We start from the raw sequence: 18940 nt of genomic DNA, 5'->3' as shown, positions 1-18940 counted from the left end.
GGACTTGTATGTGTGTGCATATGTGCTGCTACTGTATGTGTGTGTACTTGTGCCCCTGTGCTATAGACAGTGCCTGTTGGACCATGTCTGTACCCTTTGCCAAGGCGCACACACAGTGACCCTGCTGCGTGACCCTGTGCTCTGGCTGGGGGTCTCACTCCCTGCAGAAAAGTGCATGGCATCAGTGCAAGAGGTCAGTGCTACAAGGAGCGCTCAGGCTGGGTAGGACTGAGAGACAGGGACTAGGTGTGGGGGAGATGCAGGGGAGCAGCTTGTATGTGGAAACATGCCCTGTGCAGGCCAGGCTGGAGGAGGGAAGGGGCAGGCCAGGGGGAGCAGCACAGGCAGGGCTAACCTCCCAGCTTGCTCCAGCCCAGCTGCTCCAGCAGGCTGCAGGGAGGCTGTTGGCTGCTCCTGGCAGGCTCCTGCCCTGCAGCTGGGAGAGGAAGCTGAGGAGAGGTGTCTGCACTCCCTGCCCTGGGCTCCAGATTAAGGCTTCGGAGCTGAAGCCCTAAAGTAAAACCAGTTTCTGTGAGACCAATGCCTGGTGTTGTGAGTCTCACTCTGTCCCTCTCTGACACTACGGGATTCGGTTGCCTCCCAGGGTAGAGAGAGCCCCTGGATCCCAGCCAGGGGCTTTCTGGAGGAGTTTGGCCCTGGGCTCCAGGGGGCTCTGGGGCTGGCCCTGCCTGAGCAGCTGGAGCCCTGTGGCCTGAGCGGTCTCCTCACTCCTCTGCTGGCCGTGACCAAGTCCACTCTGAGCCCTGGTCTGGATCCTGGGAGACACTTGCTGTTGCTTATAGACAATATCCTGTAGCTCTCTTTTAACGGGAGAGCTATCTGGGGGGAGGAGTGGTCACTAATGCGTCATAAGAGCATGGAGTGGAGCCTCGCTGGACCCTGCAGGCCCCTTGCAGCTGCTCCCTGCTCTGCCCTCTCAGGCAGGCTGGGCCTGGCAGGGCCCCTCCTTGTGCCCTTTGGGCTCCCCAGACAGACACCTTGGTGGGGCAGAACGGACGCTGGGGCAGGACTCCTGGGCTCCAGTCCAAGGCCTGGGAAGTCTCCCCTCTGCTTGCTTGCTAACCACACTTAGGATTTAACCCCCAGGCATGTAAGTGGACAGGGGTACCCATGGGGGTAATTGCTGCCCTTTGAATCTCCTGCCTGAACCAGTCTGCCATCGGAGGGCATGTTTTTGCTGGCCCCAGGATGTGTCCCTGATCAGTGCGTGTCTGATACAGTGATATGGAGCCGTGTCTCTGGGTTGTAGGCCTGTCCCTCCCACGTGGCAGGCATCTGTGTTTTGCTGTGTAAAAATGCAGATTTTTTTTTTTCTCATTTAAAGGAGAAAAGTGTGGACTTTCCACTTCAAAGGAGAAAATCGAAGGACACAGTGGTTTTCCCCTTGCAGGCTGACATCCTTGCAGCCTGCAAGGAGCTGTTTGGGGCTGGGGGGAACTTGTGAGAAGGTAACTGGAGACGGACAAGGGATGCCACATGAGACAACTTGTGTCCACACATGTGACCAGCAAAAAGCCAGGCATGGTGGTGGGAGCAGCCCAAGCAGCAAGTGGGTAAGTCTATGGCATGCAAGGTTTGGAGGGCCTGGGCTTGGAGATTGTCAGGGTTGTGGGGGGTGTTGGCAGGAATATATGGAGGGGATGTGGAGCATGTGTGCCAAAGCTGGGGGCATGTGTCCAGGCCTTGGAGCTGGTGGGGCAAAGTGGAGGTGCCTACCCCTGCAGTGGGAGAAGGGGGCAGGGGAGTTGTGGCCAGGCTGCCTGGTGAGGTGCAAGACCCTAGGTGAGGCCAGGGGGTGCCACAAGCTTCACCTTCTCCTCCCTCCAGCCCACCCCAGGGCTAGACTCGCTCTGCTGCCACCCACGTGTCAGCTGCTGCAGGCACCGTGGTCTGGCCTGGGTGTTACGGGGCGGTGGGCAGCCCCTTCTGCCAGGGCTGCAGGGAGAAGAAGACTACAGTTCAGGAGTGAGTGCATCTGCTTCTCTTTTTTTGTGCAACCCTTGTCCTGCTCTGTGTCATTGTGCTCCAGGCACAGTAACACACAACGGTATCTGCGGCTCTCAGGGAGCTGAGCCGCAGGTAGTACTTCTTGCTGGAGAAGTCCCCAGAGATGGTGATTCTGCTCTGGGAACCTGGATTGTAGTTTGTGCTGTCATCCCATCTTCCCATCCACTCCAGGCCGTTGCCAGGAGCTTGCCACTCCCAGTGCCATCAGTAGCTGCAGGTAAATGAATCACAAGTGACAGTGCAGGTCCGGCTGAGGGTCTCCCCAGGCTTCAGCACCCTTGGGCCAGAGTGCTGGAGCTGGGACTGGATCAGTTGGAATTGACCCCAGCACCTACCCCTCAGTGCCACCTCCCACAGCCTCCCTAGGCACTCGCATGGGGCCAGGGCCAGAAGAATCAGGGGAAGAGCAGGGCAGTCATGTTGCTACAGAAAGGGAGTTGAGAGCCCAGGAGGGAATCTCGGCTCCTAGGAGCTGAGCACCCCAGGGTGGCTACTTGAACCAGGATTCACCATGGGAATTGCATAAAGGGGTGAGCCCAGAGCCTGGCCTAGGGGAGGTGGTGAAAAGAGCAGCTGTGTGTGTGTACATGTGTATGTGTTTCTGGTCTGTGATTTGCCTCCCTCGATCTCCTGCTGGGACCCCTGTCTGAGACCCCACACTGGCAGGAGGTGGCAGAGCTACTTGATCCTCGGGTGCCTGGGGCTGGATCAGCTCTGGCTCCTGGCCTGGGCCCCTGGAAGATACTCCCTCTGCCATTTACACAGTACCTCTGAGTCCCTTTTTCATATTTGCGAGGGATGGGGGATCAGTAATGGCTGATTGTAGCATGGAGTGGAGCCTGGCTGAAGCACACGCACCCCAAGCAGACTGCCAAAGGGCTTGCAGCAGCTGCCCTCAGCCCACCCAGGAACCGCAGGTGGCAGCCCGGACCTCCAGCCTCCAGCACAAGGCAGAGCCATCGGTGCACGCGATGGTGCGCTGGGCCACCTGTGAGCGGCAGCCCAAGGGGAGCCAGTGGCCTGGGAGGCCATGCCCATGAGGAGCAACTCAGCCAAGAGGATGAGGACCACCCATCCAGGCCCTGGAGTAGTGAGTTGTTGGGGAAGGGATTGCCACAGGGGAGGGGAGCTGCCCTGGCTGTGGGGCAGCTTATCCCTGGGAAAGCTTGAGCTGATTGGCTGTTGTGGTGCCTTACATTTTGTGGGAGAGTGCCTCCTAGTCTGTGACACTGCGCCTTATATTGTGTGGACATTTTAACTTTGTATATTCGTAGATTATTTCCTACATTTCATAGACATTAGGGGCTGGAAGGGACCTCATGAAATCATCGAATACAGTCCCCCCGCCTCAGGCAGGAAGTCAGCTGGGATCAAGTGACCTGAGCAAGAAAAACATCCGCCTGTTTTTTGAAAGAGTCCAGAGTAGGTGTTTGCACCACCTCTGGGGGGAGTCTATTCCAGGCCCTGGACACTTAAACCATAAAGGAAAAAATTCTTATGTTTAGCCTAAATTCGCCTTCCGGGAGTTTATGACCCTTAGACCTTGTTGTCCCTTGTGGAGCTCTGGTGAACATCTGTTCTCCCAAGCCCTTATATACCCCTGTTATAGAAATGTAGGCTGCTACCACGTCCTCCCTGAGCCCTCTCTTTTCCAGACTGAAGTGTCCCAGATCCCTCAGCCTCTCCGCATACAGCCTGTCCTCCAGGCCTTGGATCATATGAGTGGTTCCCTTCTGGACTCTCTCAAGCTTTTTCACATCCCTCCTGAAGTGGGGGCCCAAAATTGGATGCAGTACTCCAGCTGTGGTCTCACCAGAGCTGAATGAAGTGGGAGGATGACATCCCTGATTTTGCCTGAGATGCATCTGTGGTTGCACACCTAGTTTGGTTTTGCACTGCCAGCCACAGCATCGCATTGGTGGCTCCTATTCCTCTTGTAGTCAATCAAGACCCCCAAGTCTCCTTCAGTCGTGGTGCTAGTGAGCATAGCACTGCCGAGCCTGCAAGTGTGTTGAAGGTTCTTCCTACCGAGGTGCAGCACCTTACACTTGTCTACATTGAAGGTCATCAGGTTTTGGTGAGCCCACCTTAAGAACCTGTCCAAGTTGGGTTGTATCCCCAGCTTGTCCTGCGGTGTGACCATCCTCCCCTATAATTTGGTGTGATCCATGAACTTTGCCAGTTCACACCTGACTCCTGAATCCAGATCATTAATGAAGGTGTTAAAGGGTACCAGCCCAAGTAGCTAGCCCTGAGGGACTCCACTGTGTCACATTTGACGTGGTCCCATCAACTAGTACTTTTTTGATCTGATCTGTAGCCAGTCACCTAGCCATCGGACCATATGATGATCAAGGCCACAGTTCCTCAGCTTAACCATGAGGACATCATGGGGAAGCAGGTCAAGGGCTTTCTTGAAATCCAGATATATGATGTCCATGTCATCTCCCTTGTCCAGGGCATATGTTACCTAGTCATAGAAGCAGATGAGGTTGGTCAGGCAAGACCTGGCAGTCACAAAGTCATGTTGGCTGGCATTCAGATACTTGCCTTGTGTTAGTCTGGTGTTGATGCGTCCCTCAACAACTTTCTTGAGGATTTTTCCAGGGACGGACATCAAACTGATTGGTCTCTAATTCCCCGGGGCATCCCTCCTCCCTGTATTAAAGATCGGGGCCACATTGGCTCTTTCCAGTCTTCAGGACCTCACTGAGCACCTTGAGTTTTCAAATATCTTTGCCAAGGGGGATGCAATGACATCTGCCAGCTCCTTCAAGACTCTCCAAACCCCTCACAATGTCACCATCACCAGAGTCTCCTGTTCACCTCACCGATGCACCTTTCCCTTCAGAGCCCATGTCCTATGACTGGGGGGATTGAAGACAAAACTCTGTGCCCCCAGACATGTGAGCCCAGAGCCCTGTAGTCATGCTCCACCCTGTATCATTTGCACCCAAAGGGATGAGTAGCATGGGATGGTGGTCGGGGGCCAGATGACTTTGGGAATCCTCTCTGTCACATCCCAGACATAAGCTCGAGACAGGCAGCAGACCTCCCGGGCTAGGGGTCAGGGTGATGGATCATTCCCTCTGTCCCCCTAAGGAGGGAGTCGCCCACCACGATAACTCTGTGTCGTCTTCTAGGTGCAGGGGCTGGTGGCCCTCCATCCTTGCATGTTGGAGCCAGTAGCATGGTTGACTCAGTTGATGCGAGAGGTGCATAGCAGTTATAGCTCCAGGGGAGTGGTAACCCTGGTGCCGTGCCTCTTTGGGTGCCTCTGGTGCCCTGCCAGCCCCCATCCCCTGGCCACTCCCCTATCCCTGCCATGGCTGCCCTGCTTTCCCCAGCTCCCGGCACTGCAAAGAAAAGCCCCAGTGCTCACTGGGTGCTGCCAGGCAGGTGGGAGATCCCTACTTCCCCCCAATGCATGTGGGGCTCTGCACAAGTCCCCAGCTCCCCCCACTGGTGCCCTGCCCAGGCCAGCTTTAGTCCTTTAAGAAAATTAAATGGAGAAAAGCCCTGGGACTCACTGCTCCTGCAGCTGCACTGGCGCTTCGGGGGGCTTATGCAGAGCCCCCCACACAGCGGGGGGCATCGAGGATTGCTGCCCGCTGGCAGAAATGGTGAGTGCGGGGCTTTTCTCATTTTTGTATTTTTTCTTAAAGGTTCAGAGCTGGCCCCAGGCAGGACACACATGCCGGGGCCTGGGGGAATAAGGGGGGGGGGGGTCGTGCAGAGCCCCCCGTGCAACGTAGGGCAGTGGGGGGGCAGCAGGAATTGCCCCCTGCCTGGCAGCACCCAGTGAGCCTGGGCTTTTTCCCCCGCAAAGGGTCTGGAGCTGGGGTGGGCGAGCAGTCATTGCCGGCTGGGGGGGATGGGCCTGGCTGATTCGGAGATGCAGCAGGAGCCGAATCTCTGAATAGGATTTAGCCAAATCAGTTCAGGACAATGATTCAAGTCACTGAATTGAATCGCTGCTCCTGAATCAGCCAGATCTGAAGCAGATACTAGCCGCTTCACACAGGCCTATTGTACATACATGTTTATTAATAGCAATTCTCTTAATTATTATATAAATACGTCTGTATATAGTAAAGTATCTCTTGTGTTGGCCTGACTCTGTAGGGCAGGGGTAGGCAACATTTTTTGGCAAGAGTGCCGAAAAAACCCACAACGTCTACCTTGGAAGGTGCCGGAGTGCCAACAGCCCGGTTTGGCAGTAGTGTGCCAAGCAAAATGTCCTGGCCTGCATATTGCAGATCCCTCCTGCAGTACTTCTGCCTGCCACCCATCCCTTCTATCTGGAGAGGGGGGCACAGTACTTGGGTGCACCCGGGTTACATGTGGAAGAAGTGAGAAGAAGCAGGATCAGGAATAAGGATCTCATTGCTGTTGCCCTGTAACAAGGGAGACTCTCAGCAGGGAGGAGGGGGCTGGGCACAGACGGGTTGAGGAGAACCAGTGGGAAGGAGAATACAAAAGGAGAGACTTCAGAGCAACAACGGGTCCTTCTCATCCCTCCCTTTGTCCTGTCCCTCCTTCTCTTCTTTGAGACGTTCCCCCTCTCCCCATCCCCTGGGAAGGGTCCCTGAGGTCACCAAGGACATACCAGCAGCCCATCTCATGCAGCCCACTGGAAGGGGGCTGAGGGCCTCAGCATCTCACCTCCAGACTGGTGACACCTGAGAGAGAGCCTCAGAGTGGAGCCTGCGTCCTGACCACATGTACTTTGACTCTGATGACAGCCCTAGGATTGGTAGAGATACAATTATTTGATTGTTTGTATTGTTGCTTTTTTTGTTCTTCCTCTGTATCAATACAGGGTATTATCGAGTGGCAGGTGTGTGCAGCATGTGTGCAACGCTTCCCTCCCTCACCTGTGGGAGGATGAAATACCTTTCAGAGCTGCATCCAGGACAAGGAGTTGGAGCCCAAGTCCCTTCTTTGGTTCTGGGGAAAGCTCTTGGGTGCTGGCAGCTCACTGCATAGACCCGAGGGGCTATGGCTTGTCTGAGCAGGGGGCATCTGGGCAGCAGGAAAGAGCAATTTAAACAGGGCAGCCTGCCCCTGATTTGTATTTTCCCTGCCTTACCACAGCCCTGCTGTCTGTTTCCTGTGATGGGGATCAGCTGTGCTAAGCACAGACAGCAGGTATTGGACCCTCCTATCCCACCTCTGTGCAACTCCCACTCCAGACCCTGGGGCCCTGATTCCCTTTTGCTGAAGGGACCTGTCCCCAGCCCTGGCAGAGTAGTGCCTCCTGGTGTGGAGGTGTCTGAGGCCAGGGGGAGGCAGCCTTGTCCCTGTTGGGTGCAGAGGAGCAGAGAGTCAGTGCTTGGCTTGCTGGGTGCAGGGAGTCACAGTGGTGCTGAGAGCCAGAGGCAGACTGTGTGTATTTAGGGTTTGGTCAGAGGATGGAGACGTAAGGGTCCTAGCTCAGGGCAATACCAGCTGTGCCTAATGCCTCCAGGCTGCTTCGAAAGCCAAGGGTTGGGTGGTTTCTGGAAGGGTCCTGTCCATGGAGATATGGGGGTCCTGGAGATGCAAGAGCCCCTCCCCTTGCAGCTAGCCTTACCCATGGGAGGAGCAGCCTGGGCCTGCTCTCAGGTGCCAGGCTTGGCTGGTGCTGAGCAGAGAGCAGGGTCCAGGCCCTTACAATGTCTCCCTGCCTGCTGCTCCTGCTTTTCTACCTGGTGACCATTGTGATCCCTTCCCCCATGGCTGCCCGGGTGCAAGGGTGCGGCTGTTTGGGCACAGAGCAATCTCTGCCCTGCAGGTGCCCAGGGCCTGCTGCGTGAGAAGGAGCTGGAGCGCGGGGAGGCACCAGGCTGGAAGAGAGCTACAGAGCCGTGTCTGTGCAGGGAGGTGTCCTTGTGCAGGCTTCCCCGTGACAATGGTCCCTGCAGAGGTTGTCACCTGAGAGAGTCTATTCAGCTCAGTAGAAAGATGAGCTTCCAAGATGCCAAATGTATTTGGCCACCCCGGTTCCATAACAGCCTTTGGGATCGCTGTGAAAAGTATTCCTGAGTGGGGTTTGAATTATCTGATGCAATACAGAAGCAGGAAGGAAGGTCCTGAGTGGCTGCTGAGGAAGTGATGGCCTAGGAGGATTCAAGGAGGTGGAGGAGTCTCTCTTTGTTTAGTGGCCGTGAAGATAAGTGCTATGGGAGCCAAAGGGAGTTAGGAACACTGTCATGAACATAGAGAACTGGCTGCGGCATGACCCAAAAACCGGAAAGAACTGGGAAAAGAAAAGAGGAAACTGCATTTCTGGAGCAGCTGCTCGATGCACCTGGAGCATCACCAGACAGAGAGGAGGAGAGAGGCATGACGTGGAAAGAAAGAGGCAGCTGATTAGGAAGATGGGGCAGAGAAGAATCGACTGTCAGGTGGCTGGAAAAGTTAGGAGACCGCGTCGAGTCGAGGGAAACGGGATAAATAATCACCGACAAGAATACTCTCCTGGAGTCAGCGTGATGTTGAGAAAGCGACAGTCAGAGGAGGAGGGACGGCGGAGTCGCACAGTGACAAGTAAAACTTTTCTTAAATCCATCATTTGGGAAATTGGGTCAGGCTGAAGCATCATTGTAAAGGAGAAACCTAAGGTAAAAGATTATATGGGACATAACACTTACCTCCCCCGGAGAAGGCCTTAATCAGTAGCTTGGGAAACAGGCTTCTGTCAGTTCAGGTAACTCGGGCGATGCTGAGACCTAAGTATCAATGTAAAATAAATTAGATAGACACCTAATAAAAGAACTTTAGCACAAAGAACGCTCGGTGAGGTTTTATTTCTGGCTTACTACAAAATAAAACACGTTTTTTTCTTCTTTGTTGGGAAAGGTCAAACACTCAATAGGATAGACCAGTACTCCATCGCTTAATGGTTACATACACCCAGACAAACTCTTTTCGACAACAAAACATTGAGGCAAGACTCAGGGTCACCAGTGAAAGAAAGAAATGAGGAATGATCTGGTATTTTGAGACTTAATATACTCCACGTGATTTATATACGCCAAGAGATTAGAGTGAATACTCCAGAAACCCTCACACTGTTTAGGAAAAACTGGAGGGGGAGAGGAGAACCTGGGTACTTCCCTTCAAGCATTTTGGAAATGTTTGGTGAATGCAATTGAAGCAAAGACGTGTGTTTTGAATTCAGGACTATTGTGCTGGCGGCCCTTTGGGCAGGCAGGGCCAGGCAGTGAGGAGGAGCCCCACTGCCATACCCATCCATGCTGACAAGGCCCCAAATGCTCTGCGATGAAGCCTTCTTGAGACTTGTACTGCTTGATAACCTCTGTCTTGTCAAATGCCCAGCGAAGCTCTCAGGCCTTTGCTGTCTGGAATGATATAAGTCCAAATATAACAATCCTCAGATGGCCAAGGATGATCCTATTAGACTTTCCCTCCATGTGTGTGAGGTTTTCAGGTGGAAACTTCCTTGTCTGGGCTGTACTAATTTTGCCACATTAAGAAGAAGAGGCTTCCCCTTTTTGTGCAGCCCCTGTTCTGCTCTGTGTCACTGTGTCTCTGGCACAGTAATACGTGGCGGTGACTGTGGCTGTCAGAGAGCGCAGCTGCAGGGAGAACTGGCTCTTGGAGTTGTCCTTGGAAATGGTGACGCGGCTCTTGAGGGACGGGTTGTAGCTTGTGCTATCAATGCTTGCATATATGAACCCCATCCACTCCAGCCCTTTCCCAGGAGGCTGCCAGATCCAGCTCCAATCGTAACCACTGGTGGTGATGGAGGAACCTGTGACAGTGCAGGTCAGGGTGAGGGTCTCTGCAGGCTTCACCACCCCTGGGCCAGACTCAACCAGCTGCACAGCAGAGAGCACACCTAAATGAAAGCGAAAGTAGGTAAAAAATAGGGTGCATGGAGAATCCCCAGAGCCCTGGATTCCCCTGAACCTTCCTCATAACCTACATGGGGGAGTAGAGAGAAGCGACAGGAATAGGAATAAGGAGTTCATTGCTGCTGCCCTGTAACAAGGGAGACTCAGCAGGCAGCAAGGGGTTGGTACAGACTGAGGCTCCTGGATACAGGATCTCTATTTAACCAGTGGCCCTGGCCAGGGATTTGCATGCTGCTCCCGGGAGGGTATAAGCAGCCCCAGGCTGGGATCACTCAGCACAGGGCCCTGCTCTCTCTGCATGGGGCTCAGTCTCTGGCACAGGGGAGACACTGGGGTCAGCACCGCCAGAGGGGAAGGGCCAGTCCTGGGCTCCTTGGGCAGGGGCTGTGGGTTTTTTCCCCCTGCTCGGTTCCACTCCCGATGGCAAGGAGTGACCGCCCCCCAGGATCTAGGTCCCTGTTACCAGGCAAGTTTGGGACCTCAGTGACTCAGGGCCCTATGAATCTCAGCCTTGGTTCCTCTTGTCCTCCTCTTCTCAGTGGGGATGAGATGTCTGCCTCTGCCTGAGGGACCAGATGTGCTGGTGCCCTATGGTGATGGTTTCATGTCAAGCCCAGGGTGTTGTGTTGGATGCCCAACTGCCAGTGCCCTGGGCTGGAGTTGGGGTGCAGGTGTCCATAGGTGATTGCTCTGGATACCTGGGAATTTCCTGAGGAACCAGGGCCAGCTCTGGAGGCTTGAGGGTTTTGGTCCTGAGTCCCCAGTGCTGGGGATTCCCCTGGGTGTCTGATGCAATGTTTCTGCATGAATTCCTGCTGAGACCCCTGCCCTGCAGCAGATCTAGCCCTGCCTGTGGATGCATGTGTGCAGCAGGAGATCTAGCAGACCTAGCAGAGATCTAGATCTGGGTAGCCATGACAGCTTGTTCTATAGGAGCTGAGGGAGTGATGCTCCTGAAATATCAAAATCTAAGTTGGATACAGCTATTTTTGTGGGAAAAGAGAAGCCGCAGGCGTGAGACTTAGATGCAGTGCATTCATTTAGGATCTCGGGAACTAAGTCGAAAGCTAATAAACATTTGGCATTACACTGGGCAAATGATGGAAATAGTGGAAAATGCAGCATACAAAGTCTTCCTGTCCTCACAGTCACAATTGATCTTTTGTAGTTCATTCTTTATAGTCGTCTGTGCCAGTGGTGCTCAGCATTTTCATAGTTTGATAGTAGGATGTCAGGAGGGACCTGAACAGATCAACTAGCCTGGCCCCCTGCCGCAGGCAGGAATGAATGCTGGGTTCACAGGACCCCAGGCAGGTGATCATCCAACCTCCTCTTGAATTTGCCCAAGGTAGGAGCGAGGACCACTTCCCTGGGAAGTTGGTTCCAGATTTTGGCCAACCTAACTAAAATATTGCCTTCTGCTCTCTAACCTAAACCTATTCTCCATCAGCTTATTACCATTAATCCTTGTCACCCCAGGCGGTGTTGGGGAGAAAAGGGCTCTGCCTATTTGCTGTTGATATCCCCTGATGAGTTTGTAGGCAGCCACCAGGTCTCCCCTCAGCCTCCTCTTGCTGAGGCTGAACAGGTTCAGGTCCCTCAGTCTCTCCTTGCAGGGCCTGTCCTGCCCTCTCACCAAGCGGCTGGCCCTCCCCTGAACCCTCTCCAGGCTGGCCACATCCCTTTTGAAGTGCGGCGCCTAGTACTGGATGCAGTACTCCAACTAGGCCCCCAGTGCTCACATCTTTCCAGGTTGAGTACAACCCATCCACCACTACTCTCTGGGTGCAATTGGGACAATTTTTTACCCATCCAACTGTGCAAGCATCAATGCCACAGTCGCTTAATTTATTGATGAGAATGGGGTGAGAGACAGTGTCAAAGCCCTTCTTAAAGTCTAAAAAGACTACGTCCACGGCGACACCGTCATTCAAGGATTTAGTTACTTGGTCACAAAAGGCAATCAGGTTGGTCAGGCAGGACCTGCCTTTCATGAACCCACGATGATTGCCCCTGAGCATGATCTCCCTTGCTGGTCCCCCACAGATGCGCTCCTTGATGATTTTCTCCAAGATATTCCCGAGCACCGAGGTGAGGCCTAAAGGCCTATAGTGACCTGGGTCCTTCTTCTTCCCCTCCTTGAAAATTGGGACCACATTAGCCAGTTTCCAATCCCCCGGCACCTGGCCAGATGACCACAAATGCTCATACAGCTGGGCCAAGGGGTCCACGATGACCCCTGCTAGCACCCTGAACACCCTTGGGTGGAGGGCATCTGGACCTGCAGATTTAAAATTTCTAGCCCTTCCAGAAGATCCCTAACTACATCTGTGATGACTGAAAGCTGGATAGAGCTATCTCCAAGATTGTCCCTACCTCTGGTAGGTGGGATATCCCGGTCTCTGTGGGAAAGTAGCGGCATCTCGGTTCTAGTCTGCACACCCCTCCCCACAGCCCTAACTGCTGGGAAATCACTGCGGAGGCCTCCTGGTGGCTTTTCTTGGACAGGACTTTCACAGTCAGGCTCCCAAATCCAGGATGTAAATTAGGGACCTGGAGGTGGAAGCCCCCATGGCACAAGCACTGTCCTGCCCAGGTAGGTCATTGCCCCTGAGCCCCTACAACTCCTATTAGCGCTGGGCTGTGGGCAATGTTTTGTTTTTTTTTTTTTTTCCAGTTCAGGGGCTCCCCTATTCCCTTCAGGATGTGAGATGTAGATACTGGGGTCATATCATCCTGGCTTCCCGGCTCACTTTGCATGACACTGAAATTACCTGTGCAACTCCTATGCCAGCTGTGATTCAGGCACTTGGAACTACTGCAAAGGGGCTCCAGCATGCTCTAGGGATCATGGTGACTGATTGCAATGTGTGATCCTTGCAGGAAATGAAAGAGTTACATCTTGCTGCCAGGTTTCCTCCCTCCATAGCCTTGCCCTGGTCCAGCCCTGTTCACAGAAGGTGGGGCCCATATTTAAGCAGGCCGGCTGAGAGGGGACATTTGGATGAGGGTCTGCAGGAGGCTACAAACAGGGCCAGGCTAGGAGTGGGGTATCCCCAGGGTTGATCAGTGTCCTCTTCATGTGTCAAGCAGGCAGACGTGCTCACTCAGCTATCCCACAGTCCTGGGGTTTCTTTGCTGCCGATGAAGGTGAGTCGGGAGCAGGAGAGAGGCTGGGGATTCAAGAGATCCCTTCTCTCCAGGCAGGGATGATTTTCCAGGGGACTTATATCTAGGCAGGGGTCTGCTATTACTTGCGGTGGGTACGGACTCCAATCCCTCCCCCTGTGCCTTGCCAAGCCCCACCGGCATCTGGCTTTGAGACCTTTGGATATAGGTGCCCTGGAAACCTGCTGAACAGGGACACTATTCAGTTAGCCCAGGAAGCAGCAGGGGCCAGCCCCTCGGTGGGCATGTGGGGCTGGGTGTGCAGGGGCTCCAACAAAGGCTGCATCGGCATTGCTTTTGTCATATTGAATGAAATAGTTTGAATGTTTGTAAAGGTTGCCCATTAGCCAGTTTCAGGAAGAAGATAAGATTTATCTCCTTATCTAGTTCATTGTTTTGGGGACTACGTGCAAAAGGTCCTGACTTTCGCTTAAAGTCTTAATTTAAATTTCATCTTTTAGAAATCTTTTACAAAGAGAGCAAATATCCTGAATTCCAAGAGATCAAACCCCGGGGCCTTTTGACCAGGTTGGTAAGAAAAGGGCATTTGCAGTGATATGGAAGTTTCCCAAAGGTAATTTAAAATGCTCAACAAAGGTAAAAGAATCTGTTGAGTAAGATCCGAGCCCAAATTTGGAAGCAACCATATATTGAGTAGGAGGAGCCCTCTGACGGCAACTCGCTCAATAAAAACGGTAACTTGCTGTCCCAATTTGGAGGTGACTATACTTGTAGAACAACGAAGGAAAAATCGCAAGTATAGCCCGGTTCAGACTGATCACCTGAAACTACCCTCTCCGTGAACACGAATCTCTTAGTTCACGCTGAAGCCGCGGAGCACCTGAAAAGGACTGAAGGAAGGGGACTTAGTCCTATCACTGCTGAGGCCAGCCTATTGAATTGTATTGCTGAGCCCATTTCATTGAACCGTACTGCTGAGGCCAACCCATTGAATCGTACTACTGAGGAATGAAACCATATTTTGGTATTTGGCTTCTTGGAATTCTAGGATTGTAAGTATAATATGAAAAATAATAGTACTGATTCAGATTTAACTTTTAGTTGTAATTGTAGTTGTTTTTGTAACACTAATTCTTATAGTATTGTTTGGGAAGGAAGTGCATTCGGAGCATTGTTTCTGATATATGTAATTATTGTGTTTTTAATGTTTGTGGTGTTTCTTAAAGCTAAGCAGTGTTATATATGTAGCAAAGAGTTTTAAAATAAAATTGTGTTGTATAAATTAAGTGTGTAATCATTGTGAAATCGTGCAATCAGTTAACTACTCCCCCAGCCAGTGCATCAAAACGAATCAGTAAATTGTGTGGGATTTTCTCTATTCCATAACCCACTAGAGACAGCTTTCACAGAGACCAGCCCTTGCTTGCACATAAGGATTCAAACACGTGAGGAAATCTATTTCCATGATGATGGGCCCATTAATGGGACCAAGCTGGGCTATTCCACGTGGGGAAGGTGGCTGAATCCACTGCTCCCTCTTGAAATCTCTTCTCTGCTGAAGAGACCAAAAAGGATCTGCCCAGGATTTCCTCGGGACAGGAGCGATATTTGAAGAGCTGGCCCGGGGGACAGTTTTTGCCAGGGCTGATGGAATTGAAAGGAGCCTTGTGAGTGTGATTTGCTCTCCCATGTGCCGTGCATCTTCTCCTGTCTCTGTGCAGGGCTGTGCTGTGTGAGGGGGCTGCCCCCACCTAGCAGCTTTGAAAGGGAGTTCTGAGCTGGGTTTTTGTATTGTCTTAAATAGGGTTTGAATCACTGTACCTGGCACAGTAATATGGGTCGTGTCCTCGAGGTTCGGGTTGCTCATCTGCAGGTGCAGCAGGCTCTGGGAGATGTCCTGGGAGACGGTAAATCACCTGTTCACAGCCAAGGAGGGCCACTAGCTGGATCCAGTATTCCTTATCTCAGCCCCCCAGCCCAGCCCCTTCCCAGGAGCCTGCTGGACCTAGACAACGTAGCAGTCCATGAAAGTAAACTCAGAGGATCTTCAGGAGACATGCAGAGACTCTTGAGGCTTCCTCATGTCCCATGCAGACTACCCCAGCTGCAACTGGAACCCGGCACCTGAGACACAGGGTAGGATAAAAGGAAATATTATCAGGGCAGCATGTGTGCAGTGCTTCCCTCCCTCACCTGAGGGAGGATGAAATACCTTTCAGAGCTGCATCCAGGACAAGGAGTTGGCGCCCAAGTCCCTTCTTTGGTTCTGGGGAAAGCTCTCGGGTGTTGTCAGCTCACTGCATAGACCCGAGGGGCTGTGGCTTGTCTGCGCAGGGGGCTTCTGGGCAGCAGGAAAGAGCAACTTGGACAGGGCAGCCTGCCCTGATTTGCATCCCCAGTGCCTTACCACAAGCTAGCAGAGAGCAGATTTAGATTGGACATTAGGAAGAACTTCTTCACAGTTCGAGTGGCCAAGGTGTGGAACGGGCTCCCAAGGGAGGTGGTGCTCTCCCCTACCCTGGGGGTCTTCAAGAGGAGGTTGGATATGCATCTAGCTGGGGTCATCTAGACCCAGCACTCTTTCCTGCTTATGCAGCGGGTCGGACTCGATGATCTATTGAGGTCCCTTCCGACCCTAACATCTATGAATCTATGAAAACCCCAGGGCTGCTGTTTTCTCCTGTGATGGGGATCAGCTGTGCTAAGCACAGACAGCAGGTAATGGACCCTCCTATCCCACCTCTGTGCAACTCCCACTCCAGGCCCTGGGAACCTGATTGCTCTTTTGCTGAAGGGACGTGTCCCCAGCCCTGGCAGAGTAGTGCCTCCTGGTGTGGAGGTGTCTGAGGGCAGGGGGAGGCAGCCTTGTCCCTGTTGGGTGCAGAGGAGCAGAGAGTCAGTGCTTGGCTTGCTGGGTGCAGGGAGTCACAGTGGCGCTGAGAGCCAGAGGCAGACTGTGTGTATTTAGGGTTTGGTCAGAGGATGGAGACGTAAGGGTCCTAGCTCAGGGCAATGCCAGCTGTGCCTAATGCCTCCAGGCTGCTGGGAAAGCCAAGGCTTGGGTGGTTTCTGGAAGGGTCCTGGCCATGGAGGTATGGGGGTGCTGGAGATGCAAGAGCCCCTCCTGTTGCAGCTGGCCTTACCCATGGGAGGAGCAGCCTGGGCCTGCTCTCAGGTGCCAGGCTTGGCTGGTGCTGAGCAGAGAGCAGGGTCCAGGCCCTTACAATGTCTCCCTGCCTGCTGCTCCTGCTTTTCTACCTGGTGACCATTGTGATCCCTTCCCCCATTGCTGCCCGGGTGCAAGGGTGCGGCTGTTTGGGCACAGAGCAATCTCTGCCCTGCAGGTGCCCAGGGCCTGCTGCGTGAGAAGGAGCTGGAGCGCGGGGAGGCAGCAGGCTGGAAGAGAGCTACAGAGCCGTGTCTGTGCAGGGAGGTGTCCTTGTGCAGGCCTCCACGTGAGAGTGGTCCCAGCAGAGGTTGTCACCTGAGAGAGTCTATTCAGCTCAGTAAAAAGATGAGCTTCCAAGATGCCAAAGGTATTTGGCCACCCCGGTTCCATAACAAACTGGGATCGCTGTGACAAGTATTCCTGAGTTGGGTTTGAATTATCTGATGAAATACAGAAGCAGGAAGGAAGGTCCTGAGTGGCTGCTGGGGATGTGATGGCCTAAGAGGATTGAAGGAGGTGGAGGAGTTTCTCTTTGTTTGGTGGCCATGAAGATGAGTGCTATGGGAGCCAAAGGGATTTAGGAACACTGTCATGAACGTAGAGAACTGGCAGCGGCATGACCCAAAAACCAGAAAGAACTGGGAAAAGAAAAGAGGAAACTGCATTTCTGGAGCAGCTGCTTGATGCACGTTGCGCATCACCAGACAAAGAGAGAGAAGGAGACAGTGCTGACATGGGGGAACAAAGAGGCACTGATTGTAAAGATGAGGCAGAGAACAATCGACTGTCAGTTGGCTGGGAGGGAAGGGAGACCGCATCGAGTCAAGGGAAATGGAATAAATAATCACTGACAAGAATACTCTCCTGGAGTCAGCGTGACAGTGAGAAAGCGACAATCAGCTGAGGAGGGACGGCGGAGACGCACAGTGACAAGTAAAACATTTCTTATATCCTTTGTTTGTTAAATCGGGTCAGGCTGAAGCAGCATTGTAAAGGAGAAACCTAAAACGAAATACAATAAACGCAACAGCATTTAAAGCACTTTAAGGGCAAGTAACCCTGTTTTGGGACACTCCTATTTTAGAAAAGACAGAATCTCATTTGAGTTTACACTGCTTGAGTTTGTTTGTAAGGTTAAAGATTATAAGGGACATAACACTTACCTCCACTGGAGAAGGCATTAATCAGTAGCTTGGGAAACAGGCTTCTTTCTGTTCAGCCAACTCTGGCGATGCTGAGACATAAGAATCGATGTAGAAAAAATAAACAGACACCTAACAAAAAATCTTCAGCACAAAGTACATCCTTAACCTGACGAAGGGTTTTTGAACCCGAAAGCTTGATTAATAACTATTCTCCAACCATTTTGGTTGGTCTAATAAAAGATATCAAATTCACCCAAGGAACCTTGTCTGCCTGTGTCCTTAGACCAACACTGCTACAACCCAAACCGTTGCAGGAAAGACGTGTTTTTTGGATTCAGGAGTATTGTGCTGGTGGCGCTTTGGGCAGGCAGGGCCAGGCAGTGAGGAGGAGCCCCACTGCCATACCCATCCATGCTGACAAGGCCCCAAATGCTCTGTGATGAAGCCTTCTTGAGACTTGTACTGCTTGATAACCTCTGTCTTGTCAAATGCCCAGCGAAGCTCTCAGGCCTTTGCTGTCTGGAGTGTTAGAAGTCCAAATATAACAACCCTCAGATGGCCAAGGATGATCCTATGAGAGTTTCCCTCCATGTGTGTGAGGTTTTCAGGTGGAAACTTCCTTGTCTGGGCTGTTGTAATTTTGCTACATTAAGAAGAACAGGCCTCCCCTTTTTGTACGGCCCCTGCTCTGCTCTGTGTCGCTGTGTAGCTGTGTCTCTGTGTCACTGTGTAGCTGTTGCCTCTGGCACAGTAATACGTGGCGGTGTCTGCGGCTGTCAGAGAGCGCAGCTGCAGGGAGAACTGGTTCTTGGAGCTGTCCTTGGAAATGGTGATGCGGCTCTGGAGGGATGGGTTGTAGCTTGTGCTATCACTGCTTCCAATTATGTACCCCATCCACTCCAGCCCTTTCCCAGGAGGCTGCCGGATCCAGCTCCAATAGTAACCGCCGCTGATGGAGTCGCCTGTGACAGTGCAGGTCAGGGTGAGGGTCTCTACAGGCTTCACCACCCCTGGGCCAGACTCAACCAGCTGCACAGCAGAGAGGACACCTAAAGAAAAGAGAAAGTAGGTGAAGAAGCAGGTCCAGGGAGGAAGCCCCAGTGCTCTGGCTTCCCACCACCCTTCCCCACAACCTACATGGGAGAGAAGAGAGAAGAAAGAGGAAGAGATATAAGGAGCTCATTTCTGTTGCCCTATAACAAGGGGGACTCCCAGAAGGCAAGAAGATGCCAGGCATGGACTGAGGCCTCACAGCCCAGAAGCTGTATTTAAGCAGGAGCCCCTGGCCAGGGATTTGCATGCAGGTCCCAGGAGGGTGTGAGAAGCCCTGGGCTGGGAGTGCTCAGCACAGGGCCCTCCTCTCTCTGCACAGGGCTCTGAGTCTCTGCACATAAGAAGGGGGTGGGATGAGCACAGACAGAGGGGAAGGGCCGGTGCTTGGATCCCTGGCTGAACCAGGCTGTGGGCAGGACTCTGGCTTCAGTTCCCTGCTCTTCTCCCCCCTCCTGATGACAGGGCACGAGTATCTCAGGGGCCCTTGATCCTCAGCCTTGGTCCATTTGGGCCTTCTCTCCTTAGTTGGGATAAGACATCCCCATTTCCCGGTG

At 52.9% G+C, this 18940-nt stretch overlaps 1 long non-coding RNA gene across 2 annotated transcripts; it reads right to left on the bottom strand.

Annotated features, from left to right (window-relative positions):
* Window positions 1-8662: 8662 nt before the first annotated feature.
* LOC132251337 (uncharacterized) lies at window positions 8663-17970 on the bottom strand. Of its 2 annotated transcripts, XR_009463316.1 has the most exons (3): window positions 17352-17962; window positions 14841-15143; window positions 8663-8741 (listed from the first exon to the last, which is right to left on the bottom strand). It is a non-coding gene; the product is annotated as an uncharacterized LOC132251337 (long non-coding RNA). The 2 variants fall into 2 exon arrangements; XR_009463315.1 differs by lacking the exon at window positions 8663-8741 and having other exon boundaries at window positions 14379-15143; window positions 17352-17970.
* Between the last annotated feature and the right edge of the window lie 970 nt (window positions 17971-18940).

The sequence above is a fragment of the Alligator mississippiensis genome, chromosome 7, assembly GCF_030867095.1.
Source record: "Alligator mississippiensis isolate rAllMis1 chromosome 7, rAllMis1, whole genome shotgun sequence".
In the NCBI taxonomy this organism is placed as follows: domain Eukaryota; kingdom Metazoa; phylum Chordata; order Crocodylia; family Alligatoridae; genus Alligator; species Alligator mississippiensis.
This window is presented reverse-complemented; position numbering and strand designations above follow the sequence as displayed.